Below are 27,470 nucleotides of genomic sequence, written 5' to 3'. Positions count from 1 at the left end.
TTTTCTATCTGGATGATCTGTCCAATGCTGAAAGTGGGGTATTGACCCTCCAACCATTATTGTATTGAGGTTTATCTCTCTCTTTTGCTTGAATAATACTTGTTTTATAGATATAAGCACTCCAGGGTTAGGTACATATATATTTACAAGTGTTATATACTCTTGCTAAATTGACCCCATTATCATTATGTAATTACCTTCTTTGCCTCTTTTTTGTAGTTTTTATTTTGAAATCTATTTTTTCTAATTTAAGTATGGCAACTCATGCTCTTTCCAGGCTTCTATTTGCATGGAATATCTTTTTCCATTCCTTTTATTTTCAGTCTGTTAGTGTCTTTTTGGGAAAAAGGTGTTTCTTGTAGGCAACAGATTGTTAGGTCTTTTTATTTTTTTTAATCTATTCAGCCATTCTGTGTCCCTTGATTGGATAATTTAGTCAATTTACATTCCATTGGATGATTTAGTCCATTTACATTCAATGTAAATACATTTATTGTAGGACAGGTCTGGTGTTGATAAAATCCCTCATCTTTCATCACTTGAAAGAAAAAAGCTTTTATCCTAGAATAGTATATCTATTGAAAAATGGAGAGAGTCACATGACATAATTAGCAGGTGGCAAAGCCATCCAGGCTTGTGTTCTTCTCTTCAAGATGACAAGTTCATCCCCTGCCCTCCCTGGTCCTAGGTGTGTCCAGAGTTGCTATCTGGGAGCCAGTGTCTAGAGTCAGAAAGCATAGTTTTCTACCTGGTATTCTATTTGGCTGCAGCTTAGCTGGCACCCAAGCCACAAGACAGAGTCCTTCCCACTCTTCCCTCCTGTTTCCTCCAGCAGAGGAGTCTCTCCCCATGGCCACCACTGCCCTAGGCCCATGGCAAGTACTTCATGGTTACTGCTAGTGTTAATTCAAGGCCCTGCAGCTTTTCAGTCAACTTGTGGTGAATGCTACCAGGCCTACAACTCTCCCTTCATGGCAGTGGGCTTCTCTTTGGCCCAGGGCAGGTTAAGAAACACCGTCCAAGAGCCAAGGCCTGGAATTAGGGACCTCAAAAGGCCAGTTGGTACTCTGTCCCACTGTGGCCAAGCTGTACCTAAACTGCAAGACAAAGTCCTTTTTACTCTTCCATTTCCTTTTCTTAGGCAGAAGGAGTTCCTCACTATGGCCACCACAGCTGGGAATGTGCTGGGTCACTCTGAAGCCAGCACCTTTCTGAGTCTTACCAAATGCCCATGGCTAGTACTGCAAGGTACCACTACTGATTATTATGGGCTCAAGGACTCTTTAGTCAGCAAGTGATGAATCTGTCCAGGACTGGGGCCTTCTTCTCAAGCAGCAGGTTCTTTTCTGGCCCAAAGTGTGTCTAGAAATATCGGGAAACTAGTGCCTGGAATAGGGACCTCAGGACCCTTTCTGGTGACCTTTCCTACTGTGGCTGAGCTGGTATCCAAGTTGCAAGACAAAGTCCTCTTTACTCTTCTTCTCAAGCAGAGGGAAGAAGTCTCTCTTGTAACTGTGAGCTGCCCTGCTTGGGTTGGTAAAGGGGTGGCACAAACAATCCTTTGGCTGCTCCAGCTGATGTCATGTGCTCCCCAAGTCTACTGGGTCTGATTCCAGCACAGCACTACCACTTGCCTAAGAATTGCAGTCCTTGTTGCCCAGACTACTTTTCAACTTTATTAGGACCCCAGAACACTTTAGTCTGCAGTGGTGGGGCTTGTGAGAACTCAGGTTCCAACTGCTGGGATGCACGATTCCCCTCTGGGTAGGGCTGGTCCAAATGTTCCCTTGGTGGATGCCAGCTGAATTCTGCCTTGTGTTGCTTTCTGCTGTAATGGGGAAACACTGAGTTCCAATGCAAAGTCCCACAGTTACTGTGCTCTCCCTTCTCCAAATGCACAGATTCTTTCTCTGCACCACATGGCTGCTGCTGAGTGATGGGGAAGGGGTGTCATTGATATTTCAAGACTGTCTTTCCTACTGTCTTCAATACCTCTTTCAGTGATATGAAGTTAAACCCAAGTAATGTGCTCATTCACCAGATTTTTGGTTCCTATGAGGGTGCTTTTTTGTGTGTGGATATTTGTTTAATTTGGTGTTCCTGTGGTGTTGTGGAGGCTTCTATTCAGTCATCTTGCTCTGCCTCTTTGACTTCTTGTTTGATTTCTTAGATTTGTTGTTCAGAGTGTGTTGTTTAATTTTCACATATTTGTGAATTTTCCAGAATATATCCTGTTATTAATTTCTAGTTTCATATCATTGTGGTTGGAAAAGATATTTGATATTATTTCAGTCTTATAAAAATTTTTAAGGCTTTTTTGGTATCCCAACATATAATCTATCTTGGAGAATATTCTGTGTGCATTTGAGAAAAATGTACATTCTGCTGCTCTTGTGTGGAATATTCTGTATATATCCATTAGGTTCATTTGGTCTATAGTGTTCAAGTTGTTCAAATCTATTTCCTTACTGATTTTATCTCTGGGTAATCTATCCATTGCTGAAAGTGCAATATTGAAATTTCCTACAATTACTGTATTGCTGTCTGTTTCTCCTTTTATTTCCATTAATATTTGCTTTATATATTTAGGTGCTTCCATGTTGGGTGCATATATATTTGTAATTATGATAGCCTCTGGATGAATTGACTTATCATCAAACAGTGACTTTCTTTGCCTCTTGTGACAGGTTTTGACTGAATGTCGATTTCTTTATAAGTATATCCTGCTCCCACTCTCCTTTGGTCATAATTTGAACAGAATTTTTTTTTCATCCCTTCACTGTCAATGATGTGTTCCCTTGAGGCTAAGCTGTGTCTCTTATAGGCAGCATATAATTAAAGCTTTATTTATTTATTTATTCAGCAACCCTGCCTTTTGATTGGACAATTTAACTCATTTACCTTCAAGGTAATTTTTGATAGGTAAAGACTACTGCTATGTTGTTAATTGTTTTTTGATCGTTCTGTAAATCTTTTGTTCCTTTCTTCCTGTCTTTTTGTTTTTCTTTTGTGATTTGATGATTTTCTGTAGTGATATACTTTTTAAAAATACATTTAACATATTTTTAAAAGTTAATTTTTTATAAAATAATAGATGGGGTTTCATCATGTTGCCCAGGATTGTCTTGAACTTCTGGACTCAAGCAATCCACTCACCTTGGCCATCCAAAGTGCTGGGCTTACAGGAATGAGCCACTGTGCCTGGCCTTGTAGTGACATATTTTCATTCCTTTCTCTTTCTCTTTTGTGAATATACTAAAAGTTATTTTCTTTCTGGTTACCGTGGAGCTTTCATAAAACATCTTATAGTTATTCTATTTTAAGATGATAACAACTTAATTATAATTGCATATGAAAACTCTACACTTTTACCTCTTGAGGTATTTTTATGATATTGAGGTCTTTACATCTTTTTATATTGAGTATCCATTAACAAATTATTGTAGCTGTAGTTATTTTGAATACCTTTGTCTTTTTACTTTTATTCAAGGATTGAAGATCATGTATACAATACAACATAATTACAGTATTAGAGTATTCTGAATTTGGCTATATATTTACCTATACCATTGAGTTTTATACTTTTATATATTTCATATTGTTGCTTACCATTTTTTTGTTTCAACTTGAAGAACTGCCTTTAGTATTTCTTCTAAGGCAGATCTAGTGGTGATAATCTCCCTCAGCTTGTTTGTCTGGAAATGTCTTTATCTCTCCTTCATTTTTAAAGAATAATTTTGCTGGGTGTAGTATTCTTGGTAGAGAGATTTTTTTTTTTTTTTTCCTTTCAGCACTTCGACTATATACTACTTTTTATTATACTGTATGTTTACCGCTGAGAAGTTCAGTAGTAGCCTTATGGAGATTCCCTTTTATGTGATGAATGTCTCTTTCTCTTGCTTCTTTCAAGATTCCCTGTTTGTCTTTGACTCTGGACAATTTGTTTATAACATGCCTCAGGATATTCTTCAGTTTGAACATGCTTGGAGTTCTTTGAGCTTTATCAATATGGATGTGCATGTATCTCCTAAGATTTGGGAGGTTTTCAACCATTATTTCTTTAAATAAATGTTCCTCCTTTTTCTTTTCTCTTCTTCTAATTGTTCTAAAAATTGTGTATTTGTTCACTTGATGATGTCCCAGAGGTCATTTATGCTTGCTTTGCTCTTATTCATTCATTTTTCTTTGTGTGTTCCTCTAATTGGCTAATTTTAAACCACCTTTCTCCAAGTTTACTGATTCTTTCTTCTATATGTTCAATTCTGATTTTGAAGCTTTCTATTTTAACTTTTTAGTTCTGTCATTGTATTTTTCAGCCTTAAAATTCCTATTTGTTCATTTTTCATGGGTTTCCTTTCTTAAAGAAACTTCTAATTTTCTTCATGAGTGATTTTCCTTATTCTATTTAGTTGTCTATATGTGTTCTCTTGTGTAACACGGGAATTTTTTAAAATGATTATTTTGAATTCTTTGTCAGGCAATGCCTAGCTCTCAATTTCTTTGTGGTGGTTACTAGAGTTTATTACAGTTTCATTTGGTGGTGTTATGTTTACCTGATTCATTGTTATCTGCGTAGTCTTGTGATAGTGTCTGTGCGTGTGAAAGAGAAAACACATTGTCCAGTATTTACAAGCTGTATTGCATGTAAAGACCTCTTGCTGGGTCCTTGTGATGATGGGATTGTCTCTGGAATTATAGTCAAGTGCAGTTGGAACAAGGACATGTGGCTGCTACTGAGGCTGCAGTGTGGTCTGTTGTTGGTAGGACTGCTATGAGGTACATGGATAGATGTGATTCCTTCTGGGTCCTGAGGAGAGCTTCCACTGGGTTAGTGGATGGGTTCTTGGGCAGGCAAGACTGGATTGGGAGTGTACCTGAGAGGGCCTTGGACCATGTCACAGGGGTATTTCTAAGTCTACAGTGAAGATCTAGGTCTGCAGGCCTGCCTCTGGGTCATGGAGGAGCATGCCTCCTGTGAAGTTCCTGGGGAGGCATTAATGTTCCGATCCTGGCTTAGCAGGGGTGGAGCCAGGACATAGGGCAGCTTCAAAATCTGCAGTTGGGCCAATGTTGGGCCAGCCTGACTCTGGGAGTGCAAATAAGTATCTCATCTGGTGGGTACATGGGCAGGCAGTACCATTTCCAAAACACAGCTAAGAAGGTGTGAAGCTAAGTTATAGGGTTATTTTAAGACCTGCTGTAAGACTGAAGTCTGTAGCCTTGCCTTTTGCGGGGCACAGAAGGGTGTGGGTCCTGTGGTGAAACCCTGGATTGTCAGGAATTCTCTCAGACCCCAGCTAACAAGTGCTGGGGCCAAGTAATAGGGTTGTTTCAGAATCTACAGCTGGTACAGAATTTGGCTGGCTTGTCATCTGAGGCATGGGTGTGTGTGATTCATACCAGATATCTTGGCAGATGTTTCTAGTGACAAGACCAAAGGCAAGTGTGACTACAGCCAAGTACACAGGGGAGTGAGGTCAGTTCCTTGTCTGTGGCTGAGACTGCCATTGGTAAGCCTGACACCTGGGTGTGGGCCTATCCTATCAAAACAATCCTCTTCAGTATTGCATTCTACTAGGGATTTGCAACCTCCTGCCAGGCTCCCAAAGCTCTCACAAAGGCAATTTTGTCCATAGATGACTGCCAAGTTAACACTGCTATGAGGGGGTGGGGCATGAGTTGGGGACTGTCTATTCCAACATCACCTCCTTCTTTTTTTTTTTTTTTTTTTTTGAGACGGAGTCTTGCTCTGTGGCCCAGGCTGGAGTGCAGTGGCATGATCTCGGCTCACTGCAAGCTCTGCCTCCTGGGTTCACGCCATTCGCCTGCCTCAGCCTCCCGAGTAGGTGGGACTACAGGCGCCCACCACCACGCCCAGCTAATTTTTGTATTTTTAGTAGAGAGGGAGTTTCACCATGTTAGCCAGGATGGTCTCGATCTCGTGACCTAGTGATCCACCCACCTCAGCCTCCCAAAGTGCTGGGATTACAGGTGTGAGCCACTGCGCCCGGCCACCTCCCTCTCTTGAGAGACTTTTGACCAAGCTCCAAAGACACTGGTTGGGTGTTGCTGTTGTGGGTGGTGTGGGACACGATGTTTAAACGAAAACCCAAATGACGAGTAGAAATTGTCAGATGACAAGACAGGGAAAGATAAATCTAATTTGGGAGGAAGTCTGTGGGCAGAGATGAGGCTGGATAAGTAAGAACTGTTCTTTCATTTGATAGAAAATTAACTTCCTGAGATAGCTGGACAGTTTGTTCATGTGTGTCCTGGCGTGCTGCTGCTTCCTTATGAGATGAGAAATAAATTTCTAGAATAGACCCTGGCCTGGAATCTAGGTTAGTTCTTTAATGAATAAGATTTGAAGGTAGGTAGGAATTGGTTTCTACACAGGGTCCTAGGAAAAGGAATTGGTATCACTGTATCATTCTGGTAAACAAATCCTTCACCAGCGTAGGTCCTAAAGGATGTTTAACAAGAGGGGCAAGAAAATAGAGTCTGAGTAAATTTCTTTTTTGTTGTTGTTTTTTCATTAGACTAACTACTTGATTTTCTTTAGGAAAGTCTTGATTTCTGTTAATCCTTGGCTTATTAGATGGAGTGTTTACCTTGCTCTGCTACCTACTTTCATGGTGTATTTCCCTTCCTAGCAACTTGAGAAGGCTTATGCCAAGACTCAATTTCTAACAGGAAGTTTATTATTCTCAAGGGAACACACTTTTGGGAGAGAAGCATTATATTAAAAAGAATGGATATACTTTCTCATCTTGAAACATACTTATGATCCTCAAGGGCAAAGTAGAGGTTCCCTAGAAGAGAGCTACAGAAACGAAGAACAATGACGACTGAGCTCTTTCTGTGGGTAACCACCATTGATGTATTGGCTGTAATATGGAGCCGGGTTGACATTTTGTTTTAAATATTTTTCTTCTGATGGGTTTAATTTCATTACATTTCCTAGCTCCACCCATGGGCACTACGTTTTATGAAGTCAAAATGAGTCAGTAACCATCTGCCTATAAACATAGCTAAAACTGACAGGCACTAGTGTTGGAAACATTTTCAGTCCTGTGATTGTGGTTTGAGTTTTGGATGTAGCTCGCAGTAGATGGACCTTGGTAGCCAGGAAGATAATAGTATTTTTTATGAATCAATAATGCCTTAGTTTATAAGTCTAGTTTTAGGTCCTTATAAATGTGCTTAAAAAGACAAGATACAGACTGTAAAGTTGAAGAAGTTAATAACCCAATTTCTGTTCTACTTGTGTCAGTTATGAGCCACATGATCTTGGAAAAATAGTTTATCTGAGCTTTAGATTTCTTACCACTAAAGTAAAAATAATTTTAAAAAAGCAATTGCCGTTTATCTCGCATTCACCATGGGTCTGCTTGTATTCTAAGTGCTTTACAAATATCAACACATTTAATTATAAGAAAATTGTGAGATAATATTATTTTTATTTTATTGATGCAGAGACTGAGGTATCACAAGGTAAATCACTTCCTCAGTGTCACAAGAAGTAAGGGGTAAATGGGAGAGCAGGCAGTCTGGCTCACATCTATGTATGTTTTTAACCACTCTAATGTTAATTATGCCACCTTAGAGGGTTTTATGAGGATAGAGAAAGACAAAAATGTTTGCACTCTTCATTTATTGCTTAACAAAAGTGCACATGGTTGATACGTGAGGTCTTATCAGGAGCGTGAGCCATTACTTCCTGAGATAGCCGAACAGTTTGTTCATGTGTGTCCTGGCCTGTTGCTTCTTCCTTAAGAGATGAGAAATAAATTTCTAGAATAGACCCTGGCCTGGGAATCCAGCATAGTTCTTTAATGAATGAGATTTTAAGGTAGGTAGGAATTGGTTTCTACATACGGTCCTGGGAAGAGGAATTGATATCGTTCTGGAATGGTATCATGGTTGAACATGAATGTGTTAGGTCTTAGGATTTGCCTGAATATATGGCCAACACTTTTTTTCTCAATCAGGTAATTACTTCCTTGGATGGTCTACTAGTTTAAATAGAACAAAAAAGAAAAAAAGTTGTAATTTAGGATAGCTCATAGAAAGAAAAATGTCAATTCCTTAAGATGGATGTGAAAGAGAAAAAAAAGGTGAGGAATTTGATTTATGGACTGAATATGATTTATGCACTGAATTATCCAGAACAGTCTAATCCCTGGAAAAAAAATAGAAACCTCGGTGACTCAACACAATTAAAGCTTATTTTGCACCATGGTCTGGTATGGGACCTTTGGGGGCATCTCTTCTCCAAGCAGTGACTTTGGAATTCTGGCTCCTTCTATCTGTGGCTCTGCACTCCCCTAGGTCCTTAGAAGAGAAAGAGAGTGGGAGCGTTTTATAAGCCAAACTTACCAGTGGCTTACACTGTTCTGCTCACATTTTGTTTATCAGATCTCAGACACATGCCTCAACCTAAGCGTAAGGGAGACTGGGAAATGTAAACCCACCTCTGCCAAGGAGAAAAAAAGATACAGTTTAGGGGACTACTTATTAGTCTGCCACAGGAAACTAAGCTCAATAATCAAAGAACAAAAGATAGGTTAGTTTCTCTGGTAGATCATATTTTTGGCCCTAATTATTTATTCTTTGATTCCCTCTGAGAGATTAGACATTCTCCCCAATTTCATATAACTTGCAGAGTCCCCAACTGTGGAAGGAATATACTTGCTCTCTCCATTGAAATTAAGCTTGCTATGCTACTTGCTTTAGCCAATAAGATGCAAATTATACCACTTTCTGGCAGAAACTTTAAGAGCCATTGAATTTTTGGCTCCTGCTCCTTTTTCTGTGCCATAAGAACAGCATGTCCCCAAAAGAGCTGGTCCTTCAACCTGTACTCTGGAATGAGAAGACCTGTAGAGCAGAGCCAAATAGAGCTGAATAGAGTAGATTGGAGCTGCAGCAGCTGCAGCTAACCAACAGCTTCCAGTATAAAGCAGGAGTTAGGAAATCAATGCTTGCTCTGAAAAGCCACTGACAATTTAGAGTTATTTCTCTTATCAACAAATTGAACTAAAAAGTCTTCATTTGGCATATGAGTAATTCCATTACAGGTAAGAACATTAAAGTTGGAGCAGTGCTGATGAGTAAGAGATACAAACCAATCTTTATTTTTCAGCACTGACTCTCACAATTGATGTTAGTTTATATTTGAGGTATGTAAAGGCCCTCTACTTATTCTGCAAATAGTCAATCAACTAGCCATGTCATTCTCCTCCAACTGCTTTATTTCTAAGTGAAATGAAATTTCTAGCAATAAGGTCACTAAGTAGTCAGAAAATAAACATGTTGCTAATAATGATAATTATGTACAAATTATCATTCTAAGAATAGGTAAATATTATTAAGGGAGAGTGAGAAGGCCTGGGAGCAGGGATTAATTACAGACAGTCTTCCAGTAATTTAAGAACAAATATGTCCAGGTGCAGTGGCTCACATCTGTAATCCCAGCACTTTGGGAGGCTGAAGCACATGGATCACTTGAGGTCAGGAGTTCAAGACCAGCATGCCCAACATGGAGAAACCTGGTCTCTACTAAAAATACGAAAATTAGCTAAACGTGGTGCATGCCTGTAGTCCCAGCTACTTGGGAGGCTGAGACAGGAGAATCACTTGAATCCAGGAGGCAGAAGCTGCAGTGAGCCAAGACTGCACCATTGTACTCTAGCCTGGGCAACAGATCAAGACGGTGTCTCAAAAATAAACCCTACACATAGTAAAAATTGCTGTAATATTTTTAATACCTTGGGATATTAAAAGCAAAGTTTTGAGCAAGTAGGACAAAAATAGTTATGTTTTAATAAAAGAAGGAGAATAGGACGTGTCAGGGGCATATTGAGGACTAGCAAGCCTGGGTAGAGCTCTGAGGACTGCTGGGGAGGAAATGGCACAAGGACTGGGGGTCTCTGGATTGGGACGGTGGGTAATTAGGAAGCTATTGGGGTATAAGAGGAGTACTTTATCCATAGTTGGCCCTATTTACCATTGTTGACAGATTTTACAAATAGTTTGAACTATGTAGTGATAAAACTTGGATGAAAATATCATAAATTCATTGGCTATTGGTTATATAAATGGAATCATTACAATGGTTATATAAGTAGATTTGAGATTTGCCATTAGTTTTTTTTTTCTTTAAAATATTAGGCTATATGCTATAATGTAAATTGATGTTTTTCTGGCATATTTGTTTATTAAAATTATGTTGTATAGTGTAGTTACATGTTTGGGCATAAGCTTGGATAGGGTATAAGGTTTAGATGAGCACTAGGTCATCTTAATGATATCACATTTGGTTTGAATTGAATGATATTCTGAAGTTGGGCAAACTTTAGGTTTGACCCTGGGTGATGTTAGTGGTAGGTTTCTTTTACAGGTTGCAAATAACGGAAAATCCAACTTGAAGTAGCTTTCATGATAAAGAAAATTTGTTGTTCACATCACTGAAAACACTAGAGCCATGTCAGGTTTCAGGCTTGGTTTAATAATAAACTGGCTTTGACTCGGTTTCTTTGTGATATTGTCTCAGCTCTGCCTTGTGTCATGTGTCAGCTGTCATCTTAGGCTGGTATCCTAAGTATGACTGCCAGCAATAATCTGGGCTGCATGCTTCTTCCTTTGCATTCAGGAGTAGGAGAGTGATTGCTTTTCACACTAAACTAACAAAATTCTTCAACTTTACTCTGATTTTTCCAACCTGAACCTGTCATTGTGTCCAGGGTAAGCTCAGGTGCCAGTCAGGTTTTGCTCACTTCTGAAGCAACCACTGTGATAAAATGAAGGAAATTGGATTCCTTGACTTACGCTACTCAAACTACATGGCTGATACGTAATGGAGAAAGGGTAGTTCCTCAAAGAAAGATTCTTAGGTAGTAGGCAGAGTGGGGATAGTTCTTGGGTAAGCAACTGATGAATGTCCTGTGCAGATGACATGGATTCTGTTACCAACTCTTATTTCCAGGCTGGTTGAGGGAAGTGGAATAATTCAGGGCTTCAGAGACAAGCCCATCTGCATTCTGGCCTCATTTATGTCACATACTAGTGCATAACCTTTACAACTCTTATAAACATCAATTTTCTTATCTGTGAAAAAGAAATTATCAATATTTTCGTGACCTCTAGACATCAGTGCTTTCCAGATGTGCCATTAGCTAATGAATAGCAATAATGTAAAATGTAAGATGCATCCCAATTTCAGCAAATGTAAAATATTTTTAACAACAGTGAATCTTGGATCTGAAGATTTGGTAGTGGTATGGCTTGACATTGAGGTTTGTTTTAAAGATTTGCTAACATGGCATGTGGTAGGCAAGAAAATATTGCATTATTATCCATCTTACTTGGGCCTGGTTAGTTATTTTGATGGGGGTTTATCACCTTGGTTTCAGTATTAAATTTTTCTCAAACTGGACATGAGTATTTGGGCAAGCATTTCTGTGCTTTCACGTATGAAATGAGTGGTTTGGATTGGATGATCTCTAAGTTCTCCCAGTTTTATAGCTGTGAATGCTGGCACTGATCCACATTCCTACAACTAACCTGAAATTTAAGCAGCCTCTGAGATTTAGAGGGCAAATGGCTGAATGGCCTTTTGCTTCTAAATTATGCTCAGTGTTGGCCCACAGACCCATGAAAGCCAAATCACCTCTGTCTGGTTTGCAATATTGCTGGCACCAAGCAACTCACCTTTTAACAAACCAATGTGGAAAACTTCCAGTGCATCTGCCACTCTAATTTATACTTTAGAGGATAAGGCTGTCTGGAAAGACCATGGAAATGACTAAATTTATTCCCATTTGTTCAATTACAGTGTCCCTTTTAGAAAAGTAGTTTTGTTGTTCAAGATTTGAGTATTCACCCTTGTTCCTGGAAGAGGCATATGCTGTCCATAAGACTAGCAACATGAAAGTAGTTAACACTTTGACAACATCTGCAAATTTTCCCCTAAACAATTTTTCTAAAGAAGTATAAGTCAAAAGTCGACATGTCAAAGACCGCACTGCTCTAAAGATTCTGCTTTTCTATTTATGACCAAAAGTTCAATGGTAAGAGTGAAAACTGTCCATTTTTTTCTAATCCTTTCCTCATCCCATTCGTTTTAGATGTATGACCACCTTCCTGCTAAAAATGAGATGACTCATCTTATTTCTCCATCTCCTTGTTTATAATGAGCCCTGTTTTCTAGCCATGTAAAGTAAGAGCAAGTTGGGCCCTTTGGGAAGTGGAATTAATACTTTTAGGCCAATAATCCCTCAATAAGTGTAATCAAGCAGCTATTCACCAAGGATTGTATATGACATAACTTTGTAAGTGTACTGAATAGCTCCTGAAGAGTTAATTCTTCTGGAAAAGGAGAGGGGAAGAAAAATATTCAAGATAACTATATCAAGTCTTTGCCAGGCATTTTCACATATATTAATGTATTTATTCCATAACAGTATTAGAAAATAAGCAGGATTATCTCTATTTCTGTCTGAGAAAGTGGAATTTCAGATGGAATGTGAAACCCAGGGCCAATAAATAGAAAATCATAATCATAAGCATGCAAATTTGACTACAAAGCTTTTTATGCTCTTCTTAATGCACTGTGATAATCTGAATTTTCATTTTACAAAATTGTGCATTGATCATTGTAATAACAACACTTATTGAATATTTACTCTGGGTCAGGCATTATGCCAAGTACTTTACATGCATTATTTCATTTAATTCTCATAACAAACCCTTCACTTCTTTTTTTATTATACTTTAAGTTTTAGGGTTCATGTGCACAACATGCAGGTTTATTACATATGTATACATGTGCCATGTTGGTGTGCTGCAACCATTAACTCGTCACTTAACATTAGGTATATTTCCTAATGCTATCCCTCCCCCCTCCCCCCCACCCCACAACAGGCCCCAGTATGTGATGTTCCCCTTCCTGTGTCCATGTGTTCTCATTGTTCAATTCCCACCTGTGAGTGAGAACATGCGGTGACAAACCCTTCACATTATCTTTATTTTGGAGATGAAGAAATAGAGCTAGTAAGGAGCACAGTTTCTATTCTCTTCTCTACACTGTAGCCAGATATTTTTTAAAAGATGAAAATCTGATTAGGTCATTCTCTTGGGTGAAATGTTTCAGGGGTTTTCCCTTCTCACAGGTATTGTGGTGTTCGACCCCAGCTGGCTCTCCAATCCCTTCTTGCTTCACTTCTCCCCACAGCTCTTTGCACTGCAGCCTCCCTTGTCTTATAGTGGGGTTCCCTCTTGCAAGAACGTTTTCCTCCCCACCACTCTGTCCACTCTATTCACTGGGCTAACTCATTCTTCAATTCTCATAACATTGTTACAGAAATTGTCCAGGCCAACACAGGACCAAGACCTTCTATTTTTATTTTATAGCATTACTCACAGTATAGAACTGTCATTATTTTTATTACTGTAAGATCCATGAAGACAGGGGCTATCTTTGTTTTTATCATTATTCCTAGTGCCAAGCACACTTCTTCGCACTTAGAGGATACATAATGTTTGTTAAATAAATAAATGACTAGAACTGAAAGTAATTTTTATTTGACTACAAAGCTCTTATCAATAAGATATATTGATAGAGAAAACATCTATGCACCAGGGTGGTATATGAAGCATTCAACATTTTATTTTGTTTTTCTTAAATCCAGTCATCCTACTCCATTTGAGCAATACGGAATTTAGGTCATCCATGTCCTAGTTAGGAAGAAAAGATGGTTCCTTGAAGAAACTATAGGACTTAATGTTACAACATTGGTTGTTCACTTCTAAAAGCTACAACCAGGTGTAAGAAAGGAAAGACACAGAAAGAAGAATACCTTGGCTTAGTGAGATTAGAGAAGGGCCTCTAAGTTAATGGTAAAGTTGGGAGAGTTTGACCACTAAGAAAGTTAGATACCAGTGTGGATTGCTCTGCATTCACCTGCAAACACTTGGGAGAAGATGATTAAACATTTTAGGTCATGAGGATTGAGAAAAGATGAGAGGATTATTGGTTTACAGACTGTCACAGTTGCCTAGGAAACTGTAAGTATGGCAGAAGAAGACTTGTGTCACTCCAGGCAGAGAGAGTAGAGATGACTGGATGGGTGACTAGGCAGATGGGTCTGAATGCAGCCTTAGAGAGAGTGCCCCAGTGGGGGATGAACACTTAAATATGTTTCTATGGACCCCAGAAAAGCAGTGATGATACTGAGAATTGGTGGTCTGAAGAAGTCTCACAGACATGGCACAGGGATGCAGGCACAGATGGAAGCATGGGTTGTTTAAGCTGGAGGCCAGATGGGGGACATAACAGTCTCTGTGGATTCCAGCAGAGGAGAGTGCAAACAGATGAATGACAGTGGTGGAGATGAGTATAGCCATGATGGAATGATTGAACAGCCTGTGATGGAATCATCGGGCCTCTCGGTGACAGCAGGCCAGGACAGATCAAAACTAAGAAATATACCCCACTTAACCCACCCTATTCCAGGAAAAGCAGGAGAAAGATTATCTGAAGCTTGGCTGAGTTTAATTCTGGATAATAAAATAGGTTTATCTGGAAGCGGCTAGAGAACGTTTCTTTCTCTCAGGGGAAATGAAGTATGGAGGTAGAAATTATGTTTAATTATAGGGAAAATATGTATATATAATTTTACATAGCTGAATTTGTGATTCTTGAGAAATGGTATCTCCTGCAACTCTATTATACTTTTCTTTTTCAAACATATTTTACAATAATTAAATGGCCATGGATTTTAGGTTGTATGAAATCAATGTGGCTAAAACATACACTGCCCTTCTCTAATTCCCAGAGGAAATACACTTTGCCTTCAGTTCCCAGAATCAGTAAATCCTGTTGTGGTGGTTGCCTTCTTCCATTATATCAATAAGACAATAGCCACTGCATAATTCATACGAAACAAGTTATTCAGCCCTCAAATGTAAATTGCTCACAGAAAAGGAGAAATACCACTTTTTATTATTTTTCCATATAATCTTGTATTATTGCATTGAAGATAAACTGCCTCAAATTCCAATTTACCAAACCAGAATACTCTAATAAAAGCAAAATCTGTCAGGTGGCCAGATTTAGCCTTTTCATTACTTTGAATCACTGGCAAATACAAAAATTTTCTAATATATAATGTTTTCATTTCACATTCTGTTCTGAACTATAACTAGGGAAAAGTACAAGACTTCTATATCCAATTTTACCATTTGGGATGTTGTCCATTTTGTTGTTCACTTTTGTTTCCTCAAAACATAAATGACCTTTTGAGAGCAGAGTCTGGATTTCTGATATTTTGTTGAATGTTCCTTGAACATATCTCAGCTTCTTCAAGGAATAAGATGCTTTTTGAGGTTGTTTGGCAAAATAGGTACATTATTTTTATGTCAGACAATAATTCCTTGATTGTTTCATTTAATTACTTACGAACTTTGTATAATGAGCACATAATATTAAAGGAAAATAATTTTTGCCTTTTTTCTTCCTTCTTCATTAAGAATCCATCTCATTTTTCATTTGAGAGTAACTTACGACTCTCTCTTCTTCTGTTCTCCTTTTTAAGAGGGGAAGGGAGTGGCATAAAGTAGTTTTATCAAACACTAGAGCATTTGTTCTATATTTCATTTTATTACAATTTCCTCCAACCAGCAATAAGACAATACATTGTAATACACCATTAATAAACAATAAAGACACTTTAAGTTCAAAAGCTGTTAAATATCCTTTAGATAATGCTACTTTTAAGCCTGGGTTATTTGCTGTGAGAGTCTCCATTGATCATGTTAACAGGATAATTTCCAAATAGTTGTTGTACAGATGCACTGCCAGATTGGGCATGTGGGCTCTTAAAGATTGATCCAGATTTTTATTTCATGTAAATGACTGAGAAGAACAATGGTAGTGAAATCAAAATTACTTACACTGTTAGATTTTACCCAATTTTGGCCCCTGATGAAAGAGATTCATCACCCAAATCAACTGAGACAAACTTAGAAACATATGTTTTTAATTTTTTTGTTACAGTTGGTAGAAAACTAGTTGATTTTCTATTTTAAAATGTTAAATGCTAATTCTAATATTTATATTTAATGATTGCATTGAGCAGGAAGTATTTTACAAATTATACAAAGTGTAAGGGAGAAACATCTTATGTGATCGTACACTGTCAGCTAAAAGTGAAAATTAGATATACTCAAAATTATCCCTGAAAACCTTTTACATCTCAGATTTATCAGTCCAGACATCTTTCCTATATTCCAGTCTCATATAGTCAACTGCCTGCATCTCCACTTACAAATCTAATAAACAACTGAATCTTACTATTTCCCAAACGAAATCCCTCACTCTACCTTCTCAAATCTGCTCTGCCTTTCCAAACTCATCATGGGAAATCCATTGTTTCCAGTTGTTCAGATCGAAAGCTTGAGTCATCCTGAACTCTTATCTTTCTCTCAAACTTCATACACAGTTGGTCAAAAAATTTCTGTGGCTTGACCTTCGAAATATATTTAGAATTTGACCTATTTTCACCAGCTACACTGGTTACCACTCTGCAGCAGCATCTTTCATTTGGGGTTATTGCAATAGTCTCCTCATTGGCGTTTTGCTTCTGCTCCTTCAGTGTATTGTCAACATTGCAGTTGAAATGATCCTTTTAAAATATGAAAAGAGTAGTCATTTTTTTTCCAAAAATCTGTGATGTCTCTCTGATTCACTCCTAGTAAAAACACCTTTACTCTGATCTTCAAGACTCTACGTGACTTGCCCCCTTTACATTCCCATTAACTCTATTAACCCTCTGACTTCTCTCGCTCTCCCTCACTCATTTCCCTCTAACCACACAGGGTGTCAAGGTGTCCCTTAAGCAACCCAGGGGTCCCGTTTTCTTAGAACTTTTGCATTGAAAGTTTCCAGTATCTGCAAAGTTCTTCCTCTGTATAGGTGCATGGGTAACTTTTTTACCTCATTCAAATATTTGCTCAAAAACCTTCCAGTGAGTCTTACCTTACCCTATTTGAAGTTACAATCTACCCATTTGCCTGGCTCTCTGCCCTGGCTCAGTTGACTACCTTTACTCTGTTTTACTCTTTTTTCTTAGCACCTAGAGCTTTTTAACATACTATATAATTTACTTATTTATTATGTTGTCTGTCTTTCCATGTTAGAATATAAGCTCCATAAATGTGAGGATTTTTGGTTTGTTTACTTCCAAGCACATAATAAGGTCTTAAAAGCATGTATTCATAAATAATTAAGTAATTAAGATTAATCAGAATGGAATTATTGAAAAGTCAAAGGTCAAGATTAATTTATCATATTCTTATATTTTAGCTTTGGTTTTTTCTTTTCCTTGGATGTTGGAGAATAAGGTTTAGTTAAAAGGGTTGCCCCAGCACCCCACCCTGTCATCTTAACCCAGCCAAGAAATGAATACCTGGATACTTTTCTGGTTGGTCTGTTAGACTGGTCCCTTGCATGGATATTGGCATCTTCAAGACAATAGTAGGATGGAAGACCATGACTAAGATGCCATTTTCCATAAGACAAAATACTTGATATTCTCATGATTAAATCAATGAGAAGAGGGATATTACATGTGTGTTATAGCTGAATAAACTCAAAAAGAAGAGGTTTTTCAAAATTAGAAAGATGCCCAGAGGGAGCAAGAAGAACACCATCCTTAAGAGCAAATCTTGAGAAACATGAGATATAATAAAGTTACCATTAGAGACATGCAAGGTAGAGCCAGGCTTTGGCTAGGACAAGATGTTTTTGAGATTGGACACACATCTCCTGCCATGGTATAGTGACTAATACCAAAGTGGGGGAGTTTGCGAAACAAGTGTAAATTGAAAGAAGATATTGTTTCTTCTATTCAAATGAGAAAGGCCAACTGAGTTTGAGATTCGTCAGGGAAGAAGTCATGGTTTATGCCAGGATGTTGGGTGTAGATCATACTGTAAGGCAGAGAGATTACAATTCTTTAGAGGTGATCATTCTTTACACTTCGAGTCCAAACAGAATATGACATTTGACTGAATAACAGTCTTCAGGTCTCACAAGATATTTTTTGGAGCTTCATGAAGCCTATTTAATTTCTGTTCCTTTTATTATCTATATATTCAACTGGAACCTGGTAAAGGACACATGTCTGCATTGCACCAAATCGCTCTACAGCACTTTGGAAAATGCCACTTTATTTGTAGCTATAATTAAGTTCAAAGGGATATTTTTGTATTAAGACTTGAAGGAAAAGATATCAAAAACTTTTAAAAATAAAATCATACTCTCATTATAAGAAGTAGGCTAACTAGACTACATCAAACATTTATTAGCAGATCAGTACTTGGGAAAAATACTCTTTTTATTTCTTTCCATGCTCTGATGATTTTGTACATTAAAGAAAAACTTCCTCATTTTCATTCTCTCATCAGAACATCTGTTTTGTATGGAAACTAATCAACCCATGAATATTCCATAAAATATGGAACCAGGTTATTTAAAATTTATTGCTTATGGTGTGTACTAATCATAGGTAATTTTACATTAAAATTAGTTAAATGTTTCAGTTAATAGTGATCTGTTCTACTTGACAAATTACACATTGGGATTTCATGTATGCCAATATATTAAAAATGATTTGAGGAGCTTCCAGGTTGGTGAACACTTTGAGATGCTGGGAGGATGGTGCCCCCCTCAGAGAGCACAGAAGGTCAACAAATCCCCCTCCCTTGGCCTATACATCTCTTCCATTGAGCTGTTCCTGAATTGTCAACTTTCCACTCTGTGGAACATGACTATGTTCCCTAATGGTTCATTAGGGAAAGAACCATAACAGAAAAAAATGCAAACCCACGCCAGAACTTTTTACTTTAATTATTAAGATTATAGTGCAATCTTTGATACAATGTGTGTTTTATTTGAAAAGAAAATGCACAATAAAATGAGAATGACACTTTACACCTAAAATAGTTAAGAAAAGAGATAAATGAAAAGTTCAGGAAAGCTGAGGTTTATTTTACTGTAATGTCAAATGTATTTTCTTTATTCTTCCCTTCATTTCATTGTATTTTATACCAGCTTCCCCTTTTATAAGATGCAAGGTATATTTTTTCTATTAAGGTCCTATATACCCAATAGAGAGAAGTGTGATAAACTCCCCTAAAATACTTGGAAATTCTCCCATATGCATAAATTATTATTATTATTATTTTAAATTTCCATTTCTGTGGGTAAATAGTAGGTATATGTATTTATGGGGTTCAGGAGATGTTTTGATACTGGCATGCAATAAGTAATTCATAATGTAAAGTGGGGTATCTATCCCTTCAAGCATTTATCCTTTGTGTTACAATCCAATTGTATTATTTTAGTTATTTTAAACCAGGGGTCCCCAATCCCCAGGCCACAGATGAGTACTGTCCATGGTCTGTTAGGAACCAGGTGGCACAGCAGGTGGTCAGTGGAGGGCCAGCTAGCATTACTGCCTGAGCTCCACCTCCTCTCAGATCAGCAGTGGCATTAGATTCTCATGGGAATGAAAACCCTCTTGAGAACTGTTCTTGCTAGGGATCTAGGTTGTTTGTTCCTTGTGATAATCTAACTAATGTCTGATGGTCTGAGGTAGAACAGTTTCATCCTAAAACCATCCCCCATGAAACTAGTCCTTGGTGCCAAAAAGGTTAGGGACTGCTGTTTTAAATTATACAAATAAATTATTATTGAATATATTTTATATATTATTGAATATATTCACCCTTTTGTGTTGTCAAATACTAGGTCTTATTCTTTCTATTTTTTGTATGCATTAACTATTCCTATCTCCCCATCCCACCTCCCCACTACCCTTCCCAGTCTCTTGTAACCATCCTACTATCTCCACGAATTCAATTGTTTTGATTTTTAGATTCTACAAATAAGTGAGAATCAGAAATTATTTTTCTTATAAGTAGCATCCTTGATTATTTAAAAATACTTCTACATTGTGAAAACACAATGAAATTATCTAGATGTACATCAACTAAGTGATATCACAACAAAATATCTTTAAAAATATATATGTCAAAAAGAGAGAAAGATTTGCTAACACAGTAGTCTCAGTGGCTAATCTAAATACCTACACAGGAAAACTTGTGGTATCTTCTTTCATATAACTGTTTAATTCTGTTTGCAGTGAAGAACTGAGGTGGTTTTAAAATACTGAAATATGTTAATCTCAAAACTATTTACTTTGAAGAAATTTTTCATTGGATTTAATGATTTAGAAGCAAATTGTATACTGTAGGCATGCAATAAACATAGATTTTCTATTTTATGGACATATTGCAGAAAGGGAAATACTATTTTTATTTTTGAAGTACTTTTTCTGCTGTCAAAAGTAGCCCCAAAAGGTAAGCAAAGTAATGAATGAATAATGAAAGCCTCTGGAATTAACTTTTTTTGCATTTATTTATTTATTTATTTTATTTATTTACAATATGCAGGTTTGTTACATAGGTATACATATGCCATGTTGGCTTACTGTACCCATTAACTGGTCATTTACATTAGGTATTTCTCCTAATGCTGTCCCTCCCCCAGCCCCTCACCCTACCACAGACCCTGGTGTGTGATGTTCCCTGCCCTGTGTCCTTGAGTTCTCATTGTGCAATTCCCACCTATGAGTGAGAACACGCAATGTTTTGTTTTCTGTCTTTGTGATAGTTTGCTGAGAATGATGGCTTCCAGCTTCATCCATGTCCCTGCAAAGGACATGACCTTATCCTTTTTTATGGCTGCATAGTATTCCATGTGGAATGAATTGTTTTTGGTAATTTTTAAAATGAAGACTGACAATAAAGTAACTAGATCAGTGAGTGTGAGTGTCCTGGTAAACAAAAATGACTTATAGTAGAGCATGTACTTTAAGTTGTCAGATAATGATATTGAGGGATTTATAATGGTACAGCCAAAGTCTGCTATTGTTATCAGATGCTAGGCATGAGCTAGATGAAATGGGTTTAGAGGTGCAGTATATGAAGCTACTGGCTAACTAAGCCCTCTTAACATAATATTGTAATGATAGATAATTTTGTAATCATCCAAATGTCTGTTAATTTTATTATATTGTTGCCTCAAACAATATCTCTTTCAGTGGTTGGAATTATGGCACATGGAGAGCTACAGATGAATTATAGTACTGGTTGATCTAATTAAAAAACAAATCTCTTCCAGCTTTTTCTTAATAATTATGAACCATGTAACACATGCAGAATCCTTCCTTCTGGTCTTGTGAAGGCATCACAAACTAATCAATGTGCTGATGCTCAGTTGTTTAAAGTACCGAATCTACTTTCACATACTTCCAGCCCACTGCAGATAGGTTGGGCTATTTGGCTTGTTTTGGCCAATAAGCTGTGAAAAGAAGTGATATCTATTACCTAGACACTAAAGCAGAGAATAGTACCTGAATTGTCAGCTGTCTACCTCCTGGCAGGTCGGAGGAGGTTCCATCATCCAGGTGGTGCAGTTACAGTTTGCTGGAGTCTGTGTCAGCCTATGTTCTATCCCATGTAACTCCTCCCACCCCTGCAATTGAATTTAAGGTTGTATCCTGGCTAACGCAAGTACAATTTACAATAACAACAAAAACAAATGCTAGTAAATGTTAACTAGTAAGAAACACATACATTCACAATTACTTCAAAAACTTAGATTGCTAGTCTATAGAGAACAGTTTGTGTAAAGGCATGGAGTCATGAAGTGACATGATTGCTAGGTGAACTGCTGCTGGACTGCACTGAGTAGAGCATGTAATTCTTGGGGAGTCATGGCAAGGTACTAACTAACTCATGGGTTTGCCTGGCTATGCTGTATATGTTTACATTTGTAACAAAATTAAGAGAGCCCATATCATTCAAACTCTTAAAGAAAACCTGAATGAGAACTTCAAAATAGTAATCACTCATTGGTTGTGATGATTACTTATAAGAACTTTTCAACCAGCTTTCCACATTACTTCTGACCTCCAAGTATAATAGCTAATGACCCTGTAGTGCATAAGGTCACAATGTCCACATAACTATTTCTTCTAGACCAATAATTGTCAATCTTGCCTAGACATAAGAAATCCCTGGAAGTCTATAAAAAATGCAGGATGCCAAAGCCACACTAAAGACTGATTAAATCAATATCTGGTAGAGGTCCTAGTCATCTGTATTTTGCAGAGATCCTGAGATACAAGATACAGCCAAAGTTGAGAACCACTGTTCTAGAAAGGAGAAATATGCTATTATATCATATATGCTTCTTCATCTTTGATATGTATAAAAAATTACAAAAGCCATTATTTCCACCTTAGTAATAACTTTCTACTGGTTTATGGGTATGTGGTATGTTGTCATTTCTAATGACCAAGTTTCCTTGAATGATTTAACTGCCTTTTCCTTATGAGTGTTATTTGAAAAGAATAGTAATACCTCTGGGGAAATCTTAAAAATTCCCGATTTCTATGTTTCAAGGGCTAGATTAGAGTTTTCCCAGGTTTTGATCCATTAATTTACTTCCTCAAGGCCTTAGCTAGACAAGGAAAGTGCCATGTGGGAGCTGACATTCAGATAAAATCACTACATGTGTTTGTTTGAAGGTAATTATTGAAGTAAACACAGTTGACATTATTCCAGTATGCCAGGTGCAGGATATGTGTATGTACAAATGTGTGTGTCTTGGGAACAACAATACATCCTTGGTGTATTAAGGAATTGGTAAAGAAAAATACTTGATATTTACACAGTGGAAAATTTTTTTTGAAGCTTTTGCATCTTTATGAAGTCTTTGCAAAGCCTGAATTTGTTGGCACAAGTAAATTCCATCTGTTGCTCTTAAAGAAATATTGACTTGCACTTTATTATTTGGAAAGACATGGGTGAAATAAATTTACATATAGGTGTTTGATATGGTTTGGCTCTGTGTCCCTACCCAAATCTCATCTTGAATTGTAGTTCCCACAATCCCCACATGTCGTGGGAGGGAAGTGATTGGATCATGGGGGTGGGTTGCTCCATGCTGTCCTTGTGACTGTGATTTCTCATGAGATCTGATGGTTTTATATGTGTTTGTCATTTCCCTTGCTCCAGCATTCTCTCTCTTGCTGCCCTGTGAAGAGGTGCCTTCCACCATAATTGTAAGTTTCCTGAGGCTTCCCCAGCCATGCAGAACTGTGAGTCAATTAAACCTCTTTTCTTTACAAATTACCCAGTCTTGAGTATTTCTTCATAGCAGCCTGAGAAAGGACTAATACAGTATTTATATAAATATGTATTTATATCTATGTAGATAGCATCTCAGACTGTGCACATGACAATACATGTTCTCAAGTAATCAGTTTCACGAACTACTGACATATGCATTATGTTCTTATTCCTAACATTCCTTAAACACAGCATATTGTCAGTGAGTAAACCATGAACCTTGCAGCTAGACTAGTTGAATCTGAATCCCAGCCACACCACTTACTAGTTGTATGACTTTGTGAAATTTCCTCAACATCCCTGTGTCTCAATTTCTTTATCCTTAAAGTGGGGAATGATAGTCATAGTACTTACTTTCTTTTCCTTTTTCTTTTTCTTTCCTTTTTTTTTTTTTTTTTCTTGAGACGGAGTCTTGCTCTGTCACCAGGCTGGAGTGCAGTGGCGTGACCTCTGCTCACTTGCTCACTGCAACCTCTGCTTCCCAGGTTCAAGTGATTCTTCTGCCTCAGCCTCCTGAGTAGCTGGGACTACAGGCATGCACCACCACACCCAGCTAATTTTTGTATTTTTAGTAGAGGCGGGGTTTCACCATGTTGGCCAGGATGGTCTCGATCTCTTGACCTCGTGCTCTTCCTGCCTCAGCCTCCCAAAGTGCTGGGGTTACAGGCGTGAGCCACCATGCCCGGCCAGTACTTACTTTCATAGTATGGTGTGAGGCATAAATGAGGTAATACATTTAAAGTGCTTAGAACAGGGCCTGGCACATAGGTGATGCTAAAAAATTTTTTTCTTTTATTCTTAAATAATCTAAAATATTGTGTAAGATAAGTCCATAATGTATATAAATAACTTTATATTAAAAACTATTGTGTAGATTATTGTATTATAAAAACAATTTGTAGATTGTATTATTATAAAAACTATTGGGTACATCATATGCAGACAAGAATTCCTAGGTTACCTCTATCCTCTAAACGCATTTTGTTTATACACACATTGATCCTTAAGCTTCATGCAGTTTTATGATTTTTGCCTCATAGCTTTCACACTGTTGGAAACCCCACAGAATATTTGTGTCTGGTGTGTTCCACGAAACCTTCTCTCTGCCTGTTCAGTTTCCTGGTTGCTTCAATTGTGAAGCCTTGGCGGTTTCCAGTTGAGGAATTTATGTTATGATTTGTTGACTCTGGTTATGTTATCTGGTTTTCCTTTACTGTGGTTGTATGTCTATTAAGCCTTACTGATTCTGTGGGGAGAGGTGTAGGGATGTTCATTGCACTAGAGAAGCCTATTATGTGGTCTTCAATTACTGAAGTCTTGGTTGTGTGCTTCTGAAGATTTATCTGCATAGATGGTTGGTGGCTAAAAAAGAAAATGATATCTGCCACGTATTTGCTTTCTCGTGATTTTCACTCAAAATTTATCACTTATCAAAATATACATGCCTCATTCTTTTACAGACCAACTGGTGACTAACTATCCTGAGAGACGTTGCCTTTAAATGAGACCTTTAGATACCATATATCATAATTCAATGAAGCAAACATCTAATTAAATGCTGGGCATCCTGGCATAGGGATGAAGCCAAAAAATGCAAGGCATTGCTATCAAGCTTTCCTGGTGCCTCTACTAAAAATCCGCCAGTTTACATGAGAAGACTATTTTGCTCTAAGGTTTTGTACACATTTTAGAACATTTAGGGTAATGAGCAGAACTTTATGTGTTTTCTGGAATTATTTCAAAAGTATATTTATAAGGGCTTGAACTAGCAATAGAAGAGCCACAGTGTGCCAGAGAGCAGAGTTTCCGTAAAACAATTCAACTAAGAGACTTTAAAAAAAAAAATCATAGCCATTTAATGTGCCATCAGTTGAAAGAAGTCACCCACTAATCTTGTCATTTAACACTGAGAATTAGGGTAACGCTGCCGGCTTTAGTGGAATTATAAATAGGCCACCTTTCCACTAATGGATATTTTATATCAGCATCTCATTTAGAATTTTAGTCAATTAGAGTTTCTTTTGTTACTCGCTCATAGAAAGTAAAAGGAACATATCAAATATAGAAATTAACTATGGCTAACTCAAGGTTGTTTCATTTACGCTCAATGAGAATTTCCTCTGATAGGAAGGGATGCAGCAAGTTAAGGCACTCTCTCTCTATGTGATGCTTTAAAAAAAGTCAACCTAGTAAGGAGAAATCACAGTTGTTTTTAGCTGGAAAATTGTATCATTTAATTATTTTTTAAGGTAACTGGCTTAAAAAATGTATGAAAAGGGGACATGAGTAAAATGCTAATTTTATGGCATCTAAAAGCCTATATTTTAATTTAGCTTATATCATTTGTATCTTCCAATCAATTTCCATGAATTCTCACTAGTCCTCAGATTACTCATTTATCAGAAAATTATTAATCCCATGTTAAACACTTCCTAAATCTCAGTGTGGTAAACGGTTGCCTGTTTATCAGTTGCAGAATGGTTCAAGGTCCATGGCATTTTTGCCATTGTTTGCTTATAATTGCACCTAAATTACTGTCATCAAATAGGACGGGACTATGAAACAGGTAGTATATCATTAGAAGACAATTCTCCATAGGTCTCATGCATTTCTGCATGTCTTGAGAGTTAAGCACTGACCGCTTTTGTTCCGGGCTATTTCTTCAGTATTCCTATAGTAAACAGCCTTGAAAGATGGAGACAATATCTCCCTCTGGAGCAAAGAATAGGCATTATTAGTGTTCATTTTAAAAGGCTTGGTTTCACTAACTTCAGTTTTTTTTCTTCTGTAATACAGCCTACTCCATGTGCAGATGTCACCTGAGCCTCTTTATGTCACTTTGTGGGAATTGGAGCTTGGGGAACCAGTGCAAATGCTGACATTCTGGCTACTGCTATTGCTGTAATAAACTGTCTTTTGTCTCTGACCCAAGAGACTCATATTCTACCAGCATTCATAGAACTGTAGCAGGCTAACTTGTTAGCTTGTAAGTAGGGTAAAATATCAGAGCCTTCACAATTCTTGACCATTCAAAAACCATCTGCTTGGCTCTTCTCATAATATTCAATTAATATTATTATTTTAGTTTTCTCTTCCACATTCCTTAGTTTGAAATCCAAGATTAGCCATTTATCCTCACTGAGCCTCAGTTTACTTATCTGCAAAATGAAGATAATTATCGCCTTATCTTATGGCCTATTTGGAGAATTAAGTGAAATAATACTTGTAAGAAAATTTTGTGTAAAGCATTGCACTACTTTTAGTAATTTTAATGATTCATTCTGTAGCTTACATTAAGTTTTCTATTGTAATGTATTGCTCACTGACATGTTAAAAATAATTACAAAAATCTGTCATCAGGACACTCTAAAACATCCTTGGGAAGTTAAAAAATAGGGGCAGAATTTTTTCTCTTCATGTTTCAATTGGAAAAGGAAGACAAAGAAATATTAAAATGGTTTTCTATAGTTTCACAGGTTTTAGGACTCAGGTATATTAGGAAGCAGACAAAATCCATGCATGGAAGTCTATAGATGTTTCTATCCATGAAACGTTATTTTCAAAATTTCCTTAGCATAAATTAGAACATTGAATTGTAACCATGGGAAATTCTCTTAAAAGTGAAAAGCTGATATTACTGGACACTTTCACATAGGAATATATTGTCTTTGATATCTTTATAAAATAGTTTAAAAATATCTGTAATTATTAAAAATAGCAAACTAGACTGGATGGACACATACTAAATAATATAGAGTCAGAAGCAGAATAAAACTCAGTTAACTAACATCCCTTATGGTTTTTATCTTACCTAACCGTAGCTCTGCCATAAGGCATTGCATATTTCCAAAGGTTCAGGGATGAGTGGTGGAAGGTAGGACAGTGAGTCATGAGAGAAAGGAAAAATCCAGGACCTAGTATGTGTGACTTATCCCAGGGAGTCATTTCTCATGAATCCGTTGATGCTGGGTTGATTTTCTATAAGTAATTCCTAATCATGGACATCTTGTTAATAACATTCAATAGATAAGATCTCCCATCATAGCAAATATCATTCCTGTATTTGCTCCAAGGTCCAGTTATCTTCTTGGTAGGGAGATTAGATCAGTCGTCTGTTTTCTTTTCTTTCCTCCAAGGACTTCCTATGGTATACACAGCAAATCTATCTCAAACCAGATATGTTAACTCTTTTCTCTCCAAGTATGTAG

The 27,470-nt window shown here is 37.3% G+C and overlaps 1 long non-coding RNA gene across 3 annotated transcripts in view; it reads left to right on the top strand.

The window, feature by feature from the left end:
• The window catches only part of LOC134759198 (uncharacterized), a 678,818-nt gene that overhangs the window by 184,478 nt on the left and 466,870 nt on the right, over positions 1-27,470 (top strand). For 2 of the 3 annotated variants that reach the window (XR_010135157.1, XR_010135156.1), the window contains exon 2: positions 23,149-23,231. This is a non-coding gene — a long non-coding RNA (uncharacterized lncRNA). The remainder of the gene's footprint in view (positions 1-23,148; positions 23,232-27,470) is intronic. The other variant, XR_010135158.1, reaches the window with a different exon arrangement.

This window comes from Gorilla gorilla, chromosome 1 (genome assembly GCF_029281585.2).
Source record: "Gorilla gorilla gorilla isolate KB3781 chromosome 1, NHGRI_mGorGor1-v2.1_pri, whole genome shotgun sequence".
NCBI lineage: Eukaryota > Metazoa > Chordata > Mammalia > Primates > Hominidae > Gorilla > Gorilla gorilla.
The sequence above is the reverse complement of the archived record's forward strand: the minus strand, read 5'-3'. Positions and strand labels throughout refer to the sequence as shown.